The sequence below is a fragment of the Paroedura picta genome, chromosome 13 (assembly GCF_049243985.1).
Source record: "Paroedura picta isolate Pp20150507F chromosome 13, Ppicta_v3.0, whole genome shotgun sequence".
Taxonomy (NCBI): domain Eukaryota; kingdom Metazoa; phylum Chordata; class Lepidosauria; order Squamata; family Gekkonidae; genus Paroedura; species Paroedura picta.
In genome coordinates, this window is record NC_135381.1 from 30,349,557 (window position 1) to 30,364,975 (window position 15,419).

The window sequence follows — 15,419 nt, forward strand, 5'->3', positions numbered from 1 at the left end:
TGGTAGATCTTCGCAAAAGCTGTGCAGTCAGACCAAAACTTTACCCCCCAAAATGAAGAACACCCAGACATAACTGAAGACAACCAAGCATTCACTCAATTTACTAACAAAGCACTTTATTCTTCTCCCTCTCTGAATAGAGAAATAGCAGTGAATTTTAATTTTAAATTATAATTTTAAAATTTAAAAAAAATCTGTAAAACGCAACTGTTGTAAGCCATCTTGAGTCCCTGGGGAAGGTAAGGGTATACATTTGCGAAATAAAATCAACAAATAAATAAAGCTGCTAGATGGATTTAAGTAGTTTGGATACAGTGTGTCTGTTCAGCAACACTTTCTAGTATGTGCAGCACTAGAGAGAAGAAAAACAAACCCTAATTTCTTGACACTTGTTTTCGTGTTCAGAACAGGTTTGTTTAGTGCTGAGTTTTTCCAAATGTTCTTCGTCTAGGAAAACAGAGAATAGGAACAGAAAAAAGGATCATTGCCTCCATTTGGTGGAAAGAGATTTTGTTTTATTCCATTTTTCCCCCTTTCAGTTATTTGTTTTTGCATGCTGTGAACTGTCACACTACTGTTCTGCCTAATGTTAGCAAAGTAATGAAGTGTATACACTGACATGGATATTTTAACCTTTCATAAGTATACTCTTGAATTATTGCACAATTAACCTTGAGAGCTGAACTGCAGTTAAAGGCAAATTTGATGTGTGTCTTTTTACGAGGCAGAGAAGACAAATGTAAAAGTAGACTTGCAGAATTTCTCCCAAATTTTCTGTTGCTGCTTGTCAGTGAGTCACTACTAGGCATATGCAAAACAACATGGCATTTTACGGGTATATTGAATCCAAAAAATACCAGTATTTCTCAATATTTCAGAATTCCGATACTGGTGTGGTATTGGGATTCAGGAAATAACTGGGGAAGCAATTATTTTAAGCTTCAAGGCATTTAAAGGGACTGAGATACACTTAAATGGTTGAACTTGGAGTCTGTAGAGAGGCCAGATTAAAAAAAGAAAACCCATACACACAGAGCCCACTCGCAGCCATTTTAGCAAAACCTTGAATCTGTTCCGGGCCGCAATTGGTAATCAATGCAGCTGCCTCAGTACTGGCTGGATATGAGCCCTCCAAGATGTTCCAGTGAGGATCCTAGCAGCCGTATTTTGCACTAGCTGAAATTTCCAGGTCAGGAACAAGGGAAGCCCTGCGTGGAGTGAGTTACAGAAGTCAATTCTGGAGCTGATTGCCACATGGATCACAATGGCCAGGTGCTCACAGGTAGGGCACAAGTTGCCTTGACTCCTAAAGATGATAAAATGCTTGGTGGGCTACCATCGAGACTTGCGTCTCCAAGGACAATGGTACGTGTATGAGTGGGACAAAACATTCAGAACTGTTAGTGTACTTGTGCCTTTCACCCAAGTTCTGCTTCCGAGTCTTACTGGCAGAGGTAAGGAGGGTGATAGCCCTTCTTTCTTGTGATGTACAACCTGAGCAACTTTTCCTCATGCCAAAATTACATTACTTTTGCTGTGAAAACACAAATTAAGAAGAAGAAAATTTCAGGTGTCTGATGAAAACATTTTTAAAAATTATGCTATTTCTGTTGATCTCCACAGACCTTATGTCCCTTTTCATGCCTCTGAAGAAATCTCTGGGGGCCTTGAAAAAAAATGCTGCCTATTTAGTCAGATGATGTTTATGTTCCTTTTAGGCTACCGTTAGTCTTCATTTCTATTGTCTTTTTTTTTCTCCTGAGTATAATTTTTAAACAGAGGCTAGATAGCCATCTGATGGAGAGGCTGATTCTGTGAAGGCAAAGGGGTGGCAGGTACAGTAGATGAGTTATAGGGATGTGAGTGTCCTGCATAGTGCAGGGAGTTTATTTATTTATTTATTTATTTATTTATTTATTTATTTATTTATTTATTTATTTATTTATTTATTTATTTATTTATTTATTTATCATACTTCTATACCGCCCTCCCCGGAGGCTCAGGGCGGTTTACATTATAACAGAGAACCATACATAAAAGAGTTGGACTAGATCAGGGGTAGTCAACCTGTGGTCCTCCAGATGTTCATGAACTACAATTCCCATGAGCCCCTGCCAGCAAATGCTGTCAGGGGCTCATGGGAATTGTAGTCCATGGACATCTGGAGGACCACAGGTTGACTACCCCTGAACTAGATGACCCATGAGGTACCTTCCAACTATATGATTCTATGATTCTATGAATGGCCAGAAACTCTTTTGTTTAATCATTGACTTCTCAGTAATTTCTAAAGCTACCGCCATTGGTTCTGGGTAGTTCCCAGATGTATGCTGCCTTGAGTTCCTTATATAAATGGCAGGTCTGAAAATGTGATAGAAAGAAGTATTTTTTTTTTCCTATACCAAAAGTGATATGGTGTCTCTTCTTCTCCTGATCACATTGCCTTACTGCTGTGGATGGAAGTTAGAGTTTTGCTTGCTCCAGCAATGCCCTTCAGTGGGCGTTGGAAATTAAGGGAAAGTCTGGTGTAGAAATCGGGTCATTTCCATAGCTCTGTTAGAGATCCATGAATCTGTAAATTACTCAAAGTGCACAAAGAACCCACATGACTTCTCTTTTATGCTAATATATATGTGCTATAAATAGCACCAATAAAACTATTTCCACTAATAAGATGACCCTTCCCCCCTCAAATTAAACTTACAGGTAAATGCATTAATTGCATTTAGACATAGAGAAATGAGCTAACAGATCATGTGGATTTGCGGCAAAGTTCACATACGTGACAACAACAGGAACCAATTTTCTACCACATTTTTAGACATCTGCAAGAAATAAATGGAACCATGCTGCATTATCTTCCCCTATATATTTATCCTTGTTAATTGTGTCTTAATTTTTGAGTGATTTTTTTTTTTAGCATTAGGTAGTGTGACCCCCTCCCCAGGAAAAAACAATACAATTGTTGGAAGGCACTGGATTGTTTTATATCTAGGGTGGTTATCATGATGGTCACAGATTGCTGTGAGAATGGGTCCCCAGTCCTCTAACTCTCCAGAGCATTGTACAATAACTTCTTCATCCTTAATGCATTCACCACGTCTCTGAGCCAGCCTTTAGTGCATACAAACAGACACCCTTTCAGAGAAGAAAGATTAAACTGGCCCCTTCCACTAATTTTGTCTTTGGTAATGTGTTTAAAAGTTGGAAGTGGTATTAGCTGGGTACAGAAATCAAACATCTAGCATTCAAGTTATAAGGATTTCATAAAAGGATAATGCACACTTTCCAGATTACTTATAGCCTGCAGGAGTGAACAAAAGATGGAAACTAAAGTCGCATACTGCGATGTCTCTCCCTGACTAGACTTGTCCTCAACCTTAATTAAAACAACAAATGAGGCCATCTATCCAACTTCCAGTGAATATATTAGGCTTTCTCAACAAGGGTTTTGTGAAGCCCTGAGATTTCTTGACAGCCATGAAAGGGTTTCCCAAATAAGTGGGAGTTCATTATTTTTAAATATTTTTTAAAAAACCTTTAAAACCATTTATTGGGTGATATGACCATATATGGTCAAACCCCCTCCCAATAGCCAGTGATGCACCTGGAGGGGCTGGGAAGGGGGGATGTCAGGTGGGTATCTATACAACTATATTCTGCATGATCATGCCGCTTCTGGAATTCCTCAAAGCCTGAAGAACATTTAAGGGGTTTCTCAATGTTAAAAAGGCTGAGAAAGGCTGGCACATATGATGACCATAACAAAGATGGATTGGAAAGATGTACAGAGGATAGATCCATCAACGGCTATGAGTCATGGTGACTAAAGGCCATGCTTTGTGTGTAAACTGGTGGGGAAATTCATTCATTCATTCATTCATTCATTCATTCATTCATTCATTCATTCATTCATTCATTCATTTATGGCTCTGCAGCCGGCACCGTGCGTTATTGGTTATTTTAGTCGCCGCCATTTCACCCCGAATGTGCGTTATTCCCCCCCATGCATAATGGGTCATTGACAGGGATTCAGCCAGGCAGAAGGAGAATTGTGATAGCTTAACTCCTCTTTTCCCATTCTAGGACCTGTTGCTAGAAAAATGATGGCAGAAAGGGACAGATTCCTGGAAAGTCAGGAGGGTCATGGCAGTTATGCTTTCTGTATGCTGACACCTTGCTACCATTTAATAAACCTAGTCCTGATAGTTCCTTCTTAGCCATCTAAATTTTTCAAATTGCAGCTCTTATTTGTTTCAGATGGTTAATAATTACTTTGCCATATGCTTCTGTTTACATTAAGAGTAGAAGGACTGATTTTATTCTTTCAATGTATACATAATTGCAATTCACTCACAAAAATCTGTTCAGATTTAAATAGGCACAGTGTGTATTCTATTTAAACTCAGCAGGACAACTATTAAAGTCAAGATTTCCAAATAAAAATAACATGGATTATATACGTCCTGTGAAAATTCAATCATTTGAATATCACCTATTATTTGGATTCATTCTTTTACTGTACCAAACTGGACTGGCTATTTATATGGCCAAGATGGCAGATCCAAAAGGCGTGGGATATAAATGTAATTATCAATAAAAATATATCTTCAGATTCAGATCAAGGTGCTGATTTGACCTTCAAAGCCCTTTATGTAGTACACATAAACTGCAGGGCTACCTATCTCTGTAAAAGAAGAAAAAACCAATCACCATCTCTGCACTTTCTTCTTCAAGGTACCTACGGTAAAGGAATTGTACCTGGTACTTGTAACAAGCTTATTACAGAGAGAGTGATTCCAGAACCATTCTGTGGTCTGTGTGAGCAAGTTAGTCTTTGTCTACCCACACTACCTCCCCCACCCAAGCCCATTCCCTGTAGCAGCTGCTTCTACTAATGCTTGTCTCTTGCCTTATTAGTTGGCTCAAGGTACATACAGGGCATTTCCGCACCCAGGAAAAATAGTGAATACTTATCTTTTGCAAATGCCATATCTTTGGCCCTTTGCACAATGCCGTCTGCATCCAGTGACCCAGCAGCAAACCGGTACGCTGGAGGAGAACTACCAGCAAGCCACATGCCAAGGGAATTTGTGGTACAAACTGCCAGGAGCAACGAATAGGTGTACAATCACCCAGGCAGGGAGGGAAAGAAAATCCCTTTTCCCCACCAGTTTACAAATGTCTCTTCCCTCCCTCCCCCAAAAGAGAAAAAGATAATTTCTTAAAAGCTTCAAGACGGGTGGCAGTAAAAAAAAAAAAAAACCCTATGCGTCTATAAATAGATGCAGCGGCATTTAAACAGACAACTTGTATATATTAAAAATAATTAGCTCCCATTTAGGGTTCTTTAAAAGAGGGAGAAAGATGATTGGCCACCTGTCTTGATTGACAGGTGGAAGAGAGGAGTATGTCTAGCAAGTTCCCCTCTTCCACCATTTCAAGCAGGCGTGCAGAGTGGCAAGTAGCACGAGAGGGCAGCAGAGGAGCCAGGAGGTAAGGAATTCCCAGAGGCACGATTTTTTCTAGCATTACTAGATTGTGCTGGAGGAACACTATTTTTGTTTTGTTTTTTAATGTGCGGAAAAGCCTACAGTAGTACAGGCCACAGTAGCTGTGTGCCACTGGAGAGAAAGAGAAGAGAATGGAGGAGAAATAGAAGCCAACACAAACAGAAGTGTATATATTTATTATGGTTTAGACCAGGATGATACAAAAGCAATAAAATATGGTACATACAATACACTGCTCCAATATAAATATATTAATATACATATATATGGAAATGAATAGACTATTTAAATTTGATCATAAAAAATTATGACAAAGATTAAAGGTATTAATACATTTTGCTTTGGTTCTTGCTTCATGAAAAGATGGATGAACCTAGCTTGGGCCTTAGCATAAAAAGAGCAGCATAGAAAAACATGCTCAAAATCTTCCACTTGGTCAGATTTACAGGGGCATAACCTTTCAAGGAAGGTGATCTTTTTGTACCTCCTAGTCAATACTGCAGAGGGTAACGCTATGCAACTAGTCAATGTAAAAGCTCTTCTGTGGCTGTTAGTTTCCAGAATAAAAAGGTATGTGGCAGGAGAGAGAATATATGTTTTGCTAGATGATACCAGAAATATACATGTGTCTAAGACATGTGTCTATAAAGAGTGGGGACTTGTTTTGCAAGAGGTTGGCAACGTAGTGTTAAGGATCATTTGCCAAGGGTTACGAGGTGATTACACCCTTTAGAACTCAAGGCAGACAACAAGTAGATATAGTAAAATAATGACAATCTCTATTAGAATTAAAATAATAAAAATAAATAGGCAAACATATAACTGAGGTTTGAGGCAGAGAGGAACACAACCAGCATGTAGGGTGTTCTGAATGGATCCAAATCAGAAGAACATTCCATAATAAAAATAAATAGGCAAACATATAACTGAGGTTTGAGGCAGAGAGGAACACAACCAGCATGTAGGGTGTTCTGAATGGATCCAAATCAGAAGAACATTCCATTCTCAAAAAAAAATATTTGGTCCACGGAGATAGTTCTTTTAGTTACAGGTATTTTGAAACTGCGATGCTTAATATAAATACAGGATCCACAGCACTATACAAGTGAATCAACAAATAACAGTAGAGATTGAAGAGCCAAGATCATTAATAAAAATATAAATGCATTACAAAAGCAATGGAACAAGAAACATTAACTAATGTCCTCATTAGCAGGCCCCGCTTAGCAGGCCAAGAGGCCCTTGTTAGCAAGCCCTCCATCATGACCCTCTGCCCAGGGCCCTCTCCCCTTACCTGCTGCTGGCTTGAGGCACTGAGGCACATCTGAGAGCAAAGAGGCTAGATCAGATGTCCCCCACCCCCTAAGAAAGATCTACCATCATACTGGTGACTGGCTGGCAGTCAGCAGTGGTGGGAGTAAGGGTTGATTTTTGAAGGCCATGATTTATATATTCTTGTATGTTGTTTTACTGGGATTTTATTGGGGGTTTTATTGTAATTGGGCTTCAGTTTTGTGACCTGCCATAAGCCACATGTTGAGTGTGGTGGGAAATAAATAAATAAATACATGCATAAACAATCAATTAAATAAATAAATAAGTTGATGAGGCATACTCACAGAAAATGCTAGATTATAAAAAGGGTCATAAACTGGGGTTTGTTTTTAATTCATGAGTTCTACTTACTCATGTGAGTCATATATGGCTCCCACCCATTGCAATTTCCCTATGCTCCATATCAGGACTAATTGTGATTATGAAAAAGAGCATCACTTTGGCACCCTTATTGTGTCAATGATTTGCACATCTGCCGTTTGCATGAGCTATTGTAAATCAGCCCTCTGTACTAATGCAGAAGGGATCAACAAACTTGCTTAAGGTTCTGGCACTCTTAACTTCATAAAATATATTCTGAAAACTGAGCAAATAATTGATCGTGTTAAGTGTTTGGATATTGTTGAATGGTGAACCAAGGTGCATTCCGATTACATTTATGATTATATAGTTACTATTTTGTTGTTTCCTGTAAACCGCCCTGAGCCTTCAGGGAGGGCGGTATAGAAATACAATGAATGAATGAATGAATGGATGGATGGATGGATGGATGGATGGATGGATGGATGGATGGATGGATGGATGGATGGATGGATGGATGGATGGATGGATGAATGAATTACTTTTATTCCACAAAATCCAAGTCCGGTAACACCTGGAACAACAATTTTTTCCGGGTTGTAAGATCCAGAATATAAACTGTTGTGGGGAGTACAGAGGGGATTGCCAGGGGAAAAATGGGAACATTTGGGAAGAAGGGTTCTGGTCCCCCTCAAACCGTTTGTCCCAGAAAAAAATGATGGTAGGATATTTCTATTTGCCACGATAAACATGTTAATGACAAGATGTTCATATATTTAACCAAATGTTATTTTTTAAAAAAACTATGTAAAATGAAGACTTTTATGTAAAGTATCAAATGTAAAGTATCTATGTAAAGTATCAAATCATTGCAATTCCTGTACACTAATTTCCTCCAGACCAGGCTGATTTTTGGAGATGGGGGGATCACTTGGGCATGAAATTGGGGTCACTGTGGTTGGGCAGGTAGTTGTGAGTTCCTGCATTGTACAGAGGGTTGGACTAGATGACCCTTGGGGTGACTTCCAGCTCTATGATTCTATGACTTTATCCCAGCATTCTGTGCCTTCTGTCACCACCCCCTTCCCCCCAGGTATAATTAATATTAAAAAAAATTAACCTAGGTTATTGTGTTACAATGCTCCTGCATTGTAATATACAAGTCTGCTTTAAAAAAAAAATTAGAAACAGTGAAAACAGCAGGACCACATACCTGATCTCCCTGACCCTTCTGCATCGGCTACCAGCTGTCATCAGGGAGAGCAAGTGGGGGGCAAGCCCATCAAACACCCACCCTCCCCAAGTTTCCTGGAACTTGGCTGTCAGCTCGTATCAGAGAAGGGAGGCATTGGGACCCCTGGGCTGCCTTCCCTGACCTTTAAGGAGCCAGCTGCCAGTTTACAATATCAGCTTACAGCTGGCTTCAAAAGAAAATCATCAACTTTAGTGTTTGAAGTTTTGTGTAAGAACTTTACTATTATATTTAGTATAAAGTTCCAACACGTATTTTCTTTGGGTATATTATTTCAGTAGAATAGATTATGATCAGGAGATTAAAAATCAATTAGCCAATGAAAGACATTACAAACGTATTAACTTTTCAAGAGTAGAGGAAATTATGAAAATGATCAGGCTACTGGTTCATGAGGGACTGGGAGATTATTTCATTTCTAAAACGGAAGCACAATATTTTATTAATAAATACCCATCTATCCTAAGAATGTACATCTTGCCTAAAATATATAAGAATGTTTTTCCAGTGCCTGGCAAACTTATTGTAGCCCAACGAGCCAAGTTTCTTGAACCCTTCTCTAAATATTTTGATTATTTTTTACAAAAGCTCTCTAATACACGATACTACTCATGTTATCCTTATCCATGGTTCCTCTATATATTTGTGAAACAGCCTGGGGGGTGGAATGTGTCCAGCTGTCCAAGCTGGAATAGGGACAATCAGGGTGCAACCAGCAAAGCTGGCTGCACCCTGATTGGCCCTGCCCCTACAGCTCCCACCCTCTGTTCCTGGACTCTAGCCTCTTTGCTGTCAGATGTACCTCAGTGCCTGGAGCCAGCAGCAAGTAAAGGGAGAGGGCCCTGGGCAAAGGGTCATGGTGGAGGGCCTGCTGAGGGCCTCTTGGCCTGCTAAGCAGGGCCTTACAACAGCCTTCTGGCCTGCTGACTGCCTGCTAAGGAGCTCTGTCCTGGGCTTGCTAATGAGTTGGCCAGCCCCTGCCCACCCCACTTGTTCCGGCTGTGAGTTGCGGCCCAAAGCCACCTTAAGCTGCCTGGTCAGGAGCCAGGGGAGGGGACCCTTTCAAGGCCCGTTCTTAGGAACAGGCTTTGAAGCTAGTACATTCTATAAAAACAATGCAGGTACCTCCTGGGGTGATTCTGGTAACTATGAACATTTTGGCCTTTTATATGAACATACCACATGATGGCGTCAGGAGAGTATTAATGTAGCATTAATCCCATCCTCCCACCCATTTTCTATAAGATTTGTTTGACATAGTTTTAGAAAATAATTGTTTTGAGTATTATGGGGAACTCTACTTGCAGATCAGTGGTTTAGCCATGGGAGCTGTCCTGTAACTGCCAATTTATTTATGTTATGGATAGAGGAATCCTGGATATATAATTGAGAAGAAATCCCCTTTTTAAACATATTTTTCATTATGCCAGTTGTCTGGATGTTATATAGGTATATGGATGGGAAAGGAGGTTTGAACGTAGCAGCCTATCACAAGCTAACAGATAGGAATATTCTTCTGTGTTTTGATTCCTTTCATCCTAGGCATTTAAAAGTCAGTCTCCCTGTGGGTCAATACCCCAGACTGAGATGCAACACTTTTGAACTACAAACAGAATCCCCACAGACAGATTAACATGTTCCTTTGAATCTAGCCAGTTTTCTAATCAAATAAAAAGCATTATTTTTCAGCGTTGAGATCTTATATCCAGCATTCCAGATTGTGAAAAAAAGGCGTGGAGAGGTGGCCACAACATCGGGGAATTGACCACACCCAAACATGTGAGTGTGAGAAATGGATAGAAGTTCATGGTTTTTTCCATGAAAGTAATAATTTTTTTATTAATTGTGTAACCAAAAACATAATTTAAGGCATCATATACGTGTGTGCAAAGTTGTATATAAGTATATCCATAAGGCCTTTGAAGATTAGAACTATGGAGCATCTCAGCAGGATTACACAGATTAAACATCATAGAAGCTCCATTAGCAGAGCACTGGATTAATGCAGGACATACATCATCAGAGGATCTTTCATTTTTCAGCACAGAGATAATTACACAAGATCTACATCAATGGATAGACAGCAATCAAAAATTGTTACAGAGAGAGGCTATTTATATATTTTTGATGGACACAAGAATAGAAGAGGGATTTAACAACACCTAGGACTTATCCTGTTTCTTAAATTTGAAATTATTCTAGCATCAGGTATTTAATATGGGTTGGAGACACACATTACCATTAACTACCGCTTGATTGCAAACACTTGCGATGCACCTGCTCTATGGAATGGAGGGATATATCTGACCATGCACTTGTTGACTCTTCAGGAATCCCCATCCTGTAGACTATGACAGTGTGGGATTCTCCAATACATACAAGAGTCTGTGGCCAATTGATACATGAAGGTATTTTGTAATTTTTTTGTCTGGAATGTAGAATGTAGTATACAGTTGAGATATATCATTGATGTGCTAAAATGACATGTAACTATGACTTTGTATTTCTGCTTTGGAGCCCGATCAACCTTAATTGAGATTTACAATACAGTAGGATTTAAGGTATGCTCCAGTGGGGGATTTGGAGAAGATGATAGGCATTGGAATGTAATAGCACATATAGAACATTTTTCTGTGATCATTTATAGATAGTTAGGAGTAAGCTACTGACAAAAGCACCTGCATTTTGAAAACGAGAGCAAAACCTAGGACCATGTTTTGGCAGATACCCCAAATATTTTTGAATGACTTTTCAGTGTTACAGATAGAATTCCTTTTGAAGCAATGTACCTAAAGTAAGTATCGGTCTGAACTTTATAATAAACTAGGGAAAGAGCCCATTGTAATTCCAATACAATGGGCGCTAGAATGGGAAGGGAAGGGTAGCAAGCAGAAAGGGCAGCAAGAAGAAAAGGAGCTAACCTTACCGGAGGCATCGTTGAGGGCTGGCGGGCGGCAGCGGCGGCGGCGGGGCATCCTGGGCTGGGTGGAGGCGGCGGCGGCGGCTAGCTGGAGGCGGCGGCGGCCATTTGCGGAGGTCTGCGATGTTCGTCGGCGGCCATTTTCGGCGTCAGCGGCTGGCTGACGGCAGCGGCGGGGGATATTCCCGGCCATTTTCGGCCATTGTTCTCGTCGGTGGCTGGCTGGCTGGCTGCGGCTGCGGCTGGCTGGCGGGGGCAGCGGCTGGCTTGCGGCGGCGGCCATTTTCGGCGGCATCGGCGGCTGGCTGGCGGCGGCGAGGGCTGGCTGTCGGCGGCAGCGGGTGGCTAGCGGCGGCGAGGGCTGGCTGGCGGCGGCAGCGGCTGGCTGGTGGATGGCTTGCGTCGTTGGCGGCTGGCTGGCGGCGGCGGCGGCCATTTTTGTAGGTCCGTGGGAAGAACGGACGGGAGTCCCCGGCAGCCGCACGCTGGCCGGCCGCTGGGGGCTCCCTGGGCGGCGGCCTGACGCGGCGAGAGGCGCGAAGCGCCTCTCGCCGCGTCAGGCCGCCGCCCAGGGAGCCCCCAGCGGCCGGCCAGCGTGCGGCTGCCGGGGACTCAGTAGCCGGCGGCCTGACGCGGCGGGAGGCGCTTCGCGCCTCCGGCCGCGTCAGGCCGCCGGGCAGGGAGCACCCGCCAGCCGCGCTACGCGCGGCTGGCGGATGCTCCCTTGCCAGCGGCCTGACCCCTCGGGAGGCGCTTCGCGCCTCCCGAGGCGTCAGGCCGCCAGCCAAGGAGCAACTGCGAGCCGCGCTGCACGCGGCTCGCAGTTGCTTCGGCAAGGAATTGGAGGGACCAATCGGCAGGCGCTTCGCGCCTGCCGATTGGTCCCTCCAATAGTCTGTCCGGGGGAAGGGGCCAATCGGCACCCTTCCTCATCCCGGACACAGCCCGCCTTCCAAGGGCTTACTCTTTTATTTAGTCCGTGGCGCCCGCGGCGCCACGGGCGGTGTACAGATATAATTTATTATACTGCCATTCAGTCATCTCTTATCTTTGATTGTGACATCTGACTCTAGGCAGCTTGGGGAGGTTGGGTGCTGGGTGGACATGTACCCCCCCCACTTGCCCTCCCTGTTGACAGCTGACTGCAGAAGGCTTGGGGATGACAGGTTTGGGGTCCTACCACTAATGCTGTCTCTAAACATAAAAAAGCAACCATGCAAGTTACAATGCAGCAGCATTGTAATGTAGTAACCTAGGGTTCTTCTTAAATAACAAACATCCATTCTACCTGGGTGGGGGAAGACAGGGAGGCAATAGAGGGCACCAATACTGGAATGAAGGGACATTATTAAAACAAAGGTGCAAGTAGGCATCATTTTGCCAAAAAAACAAATTGGAAAAAGGGAAGGGAGCAAAGCATCCTGGAAGGATGCTTTCTTCGATGCAGAAAACACATGGCAAATTTCAGCCTGGGAAACAATGGGAGGAAAGCTCAAATGTGGAAAGCAAAGTGTCACCTCATAGCATCCAATCGAGATTCAAAGCGAGGCTAAAACAAGGTATGTTAAGTGGAAAGTATGCATCAAGTATAATTTGGCAGTCACCATGTTTCTTAAAATAACATGCAAATGTTATGCATTGAACATCTTTCTGCTCTGCTACAGAAGTGAAGTAAAATATATTTCTTATGTCCCACATGGAGTCCAAGTAAATGAGGTTCCCAGGAAGTGTCTCATCCCAGCACTTGTGTTAAATATCCAGTGTTAAATACAGCAAGTTTGTTCTGTCACATGAGAGATCATTTCAAATGTTGCATTGCTGCTGTTTCAACATCCAAATAACTCATTTGACTTGGCTTGCCCCTTTATGCAACCTGAATCAGTGATTTAAAAAAAATGTATTAGTGTGTTGAATTTTCCCTATAGAGGGTCTACATTTTTATGGACATAAAAAGGTAAAGGTAAAGGTATCCCCTGTGCAAGCACTGGGTCATGTCTGACCCTTGGGGTGACGCCCTCTAGTGTTTTCTTGGCAGACTCAATACAGGGTGGTTTGCCAGTGCCTTCCCCAGTCATTACCGTTTACCCCCCAGCAAGCTGGGTACTCATTTTACCAACCTCGGAAGGATGGAAGGCTGAGTCAACCTTGAGCCAGCTGCTGGGATCGAACTCCCAGCCTCATGGACAGACAGCTTCAGACAGCATTTCTGCTGTCTTACCACCCTGCGCCACAAGAGGCTCTTTAATGGACATAGGGCATACTAAATGAGAGCTGTGGTTCATGTAGTGTTTTGCTCAGTGACCAACTGCCTGCCTTAGAGGGCCAACAACGAGGGAAGTTGGATCTACTCATGAATAGTGTATATTTATCATTTCCTGAACTGGCTAAGAGCTTGAGAATGCTGATGGATCTAGTCTTGCTGTTTAATAAACAAAAGAAGAAGTAAGGTTTGTATGACCTATAGTTCTCGACCCTGAGGAGTCTCAAAGTGGCTTATGAGCGCCTTTCCTTCCTCTAACCACAACAGTCACATTACGAAACTTGTAGAGCTGAGAGAGTTCTGAGAACTCACCCAGCAGGCTTCATGTGGAGGAGGCGAAGGGATGGAGAATCAAATCTGGTTCTCCAGATTAGAGTTTACTTCTGTTAGCCACTACACCATGGAGATTTTCTTAGTGCAGTGGCCAAGAATTCCTTCTGTTGGGTGCATCTAGTTTGCGAACTCTAATCATTTTTTGACTCAGCTGATCTAGCCACACTGATCCATGCTTTTGAAACCTCATGGTTTCAACATGCTGAGGCATATTGAAGAGAACCCATGTTGGGGTAGCCCTGAAGACAACCCAGAAACATAAGATGATTTTGAATGCAGCAGCCAATTATTGTCAAGGGTTATTCAGTGGGAATTTATCCTGCCTATATTAAAACAGCTCCATTCCAACTGCAATTCAAGCTTTTGAATATGACATAAAGAAAGGTGGCGAATGAATGAATGAATGAATACAGAGAGAGAGAGAGAGAGAGAGAGAGAAAGAGAGAGAGAGAGAGAGAGAGAGGAGGAGGAGGAGGAGGAGGAGGAGGAAATAAAATAAGGAAACTTGATTTATCTCTAAACATGTGTTTTTGGACCTTACTCTTTCCATACGACAGCCTGGTGCTTTCATTTTCCCTACTGTTTCTATGTCAAATGAATTTCCCTATCTCATTGGCCAAGGATATACAGAGGTTGTGAAATCTATCTTCTATAATATACTCAACATTAAGCATAGCTGTCTGTTTACCTTATGAAAAATGAAATATATCTGACTGTGGTTGTCATTCTGTATCTATAAACAATTTCCTGTCGCCATTTTGTGTACAGGGAAATGTAAAATTTGATATACATTTAGACAGGCACCATTTTATCATTTACTGAGTTTTATAGGCCACTATACTAGACAGTAATTCCTTTCCTTCCTGGTTAATAAATCATCAGTATTATATAATATGGATTTCCCTCAAATATATGTGTTCAAGCAGGAGACCCATGCGACTTGCAGGTGTGATAGTGGAAACCCACCTGCCTGCAGTGCTGCCATCAATGGTTGTCTGGCTTACAGGAGAGACAGTGGTGACTTCAGCAGCCCGACCTTACACCTGTTATTCCTTCTCTGTCCCCTGCTGCCCTCCCTTCCCAGCTCATGCAGCAGTGGTGGTGGCTGAAGCTCTGTCCTGCAGCTTCTCATCATAGGCAGCTGCAGGAACTCATGTTCATGCTTTCCCCTACACTCTCTATCAGGAAGCTCAGATGGTGGCAGCTCCTTCTGTATTCTCTCCCACCATCTTCTGGACCAAGAAGTTATCTTTTACATTGTCCATGAAAGTGGAGACAATGTTACTCTCTTGTGAAGGGAGGAATTCCTATCTTTTTGTTTTAACATTTCACATTTTTCTGCAAACCTGGCCTTGCTAAGGTCTACATAAGAAGATCCCTTTCTGAACTAGGGTTGTGCACGGCAGCGTCTGAACCGTCCATTCCAGGCCAACGCAGCCAGCGCCATGCCACGGGGGGAGGTGTGGGTGCCAGTGCATAACTTGGCACACACATGCAGGTGTGGCG

General features: G+C 42.5%; 1 protein-coding gene across 3 annotated transcripts in view; it reads left to right on the plus strand.

The window, feature by feature from the left end:
- Nucleotides 1–15,419, plus strand: part of PCDH11X (protocadherin 11 X-linked) — a 937,860-nt gene that overhangs the window by 832,210 nt on the left and 90,231 nt on the right. The gene's annotated exons all lie outside the window — the stretch shown is intronic.